At 38.9% G+C, this 1,234-nt stretch overlaps 1 long non-coding RNA gene across 1 annotated transcript in view; it reads left to right on the top strand.

Annotated features, from left to right (window-relative positions):
• Window positions 1–1,021, top strand: part of LOC107102599 — a 5,089-nt gene extending 4,068 nt beyond the window's left edge. Inside the window, exon 3 of the long non-coding RNA XR_001482136.1 lies at window positions 854–1,021. This is a non-coding gene — a long non-coding RNA (uncharacterized LOC107102599). The remainder of the gene's footprint in view (window positions 1–853) is intronic.
• The last annotated feature ends 213 nt before the right edge of the window (window positions 1,022–1,234 follow it).

Raw genomic sequence — 1,234 nt, 5'->3', positions numbered from 1 at the left:
TGTCTTGACCATGTCTACATGCCTAAATGCACTGAGTTGCCGCCATGTGATTGGCTGCTTAGAAATTAAGTGTTAACAAGCAGTTGGACAGGTGTACCTAATAAAGTGGTCGGTGAGTGTAAGTACATGCCATTTACCATTTCCTTTCCTGTGGTGGTCCTCATGTCAGCCAGTTTCTTTTTTGCAACTGCACTTGGGGACACTTTCAAAGTTTTGCCAAATTTTCGGACTAACTGACCTTCATTTCTTAAAGTAATGATGGCCGCTAGTTTTTCTATACTTAGCAGTTTTTTTTCTTGCCATAATACAAATTCTAACAGTCTATTCAGTTGGACTATCAACTGTGTATCCACCTGACTTCTGCACAACACAACTGAGGGCCCCAACCCCTTTTATAAGGCAAGAAATCCCCCTTATTAAACCTGACAGGGGACACCTGTGAAGTGGAAACCATGTCGGGTGACGACCTCTAGAAGCTCATAAAGAGAATGCAAAGAGTGTGCGAAGGCGAAACAAAAGGTGGCTACTTTGAAGCACCTAGAATATAAGACTGATTTTGAGTTGTTTCACTCTTTTTTTGTTAAGTATATAATTCCACGTGTTAATTCATAGTTTTGATGCCTTCAGTGTGAATCTACAATTTTCACAGTCAATAACTCTGATACTTGATGATACTTTTCTTTTGACTAACCACCAATCAGTAGGGGGAGAAGGTGGAAGTAACCACTCTAAGGGACATTTTCTGTCAGTTGTGGATCCAACCTAACCCGTCTTTATCAATAATGTTTCAGATATACAGCTTTCATTTTCTGGCCTTCGATTCTCCTCCAGTAATATTTATGTCTCATTCCAGGACTGATCATCTCCCCCTGTGGACCTGCTCACTGTGTTCCCCACTCCAGCCCTGATTCATTTAGGTGTGTCTGTGTGGTTTATAAGTGCCAGATGATAAATATGTGACAACAAAACTGATTTCTAAAATTAAAAGTTGTGATTAAATAAATAAAGGATTTTCCTCTTTTATTGTCTATACTCTAATCTCACCACAAGATGGCAGTGTGCACTATTTTAAGACTCAGCAGAGGTCATGAAAGTAGGAAGGTTGTTCTTTTATCAATGTAGAGTATTTCTATATCAGCTGTATATTATATTTAGATCTAAACACAGATGTAAACCAGCAGTGTTTCTAGAATCTGTCACTTCTGGATGGAAGGAAGGATGATTAAACTGAATA

Source organism: Cyprinodon variegatus, unplaced genomic scaffold, assembly GCF_000732505.1.
Source record: "Cyprinodon variegatus isolate N-32 unplaced genomic scaffold, C_variegatus-1.0 Scaffold33, whole genome shotgun sequence".
Taxonomy (NCBI): domain Eukaryota; kingdom Metazoa; phylum Chordata; class Actinopteri; order Cyprinodontiformes; family Cyprinodontidae; genus Cyprinodon; species Cyprinodon variegatus.
The sequence above is the reverse complement of the archived record's forward strand: the minus strand, read 5'-3'. Positions and strand labels throughout refer to the sequence as shown.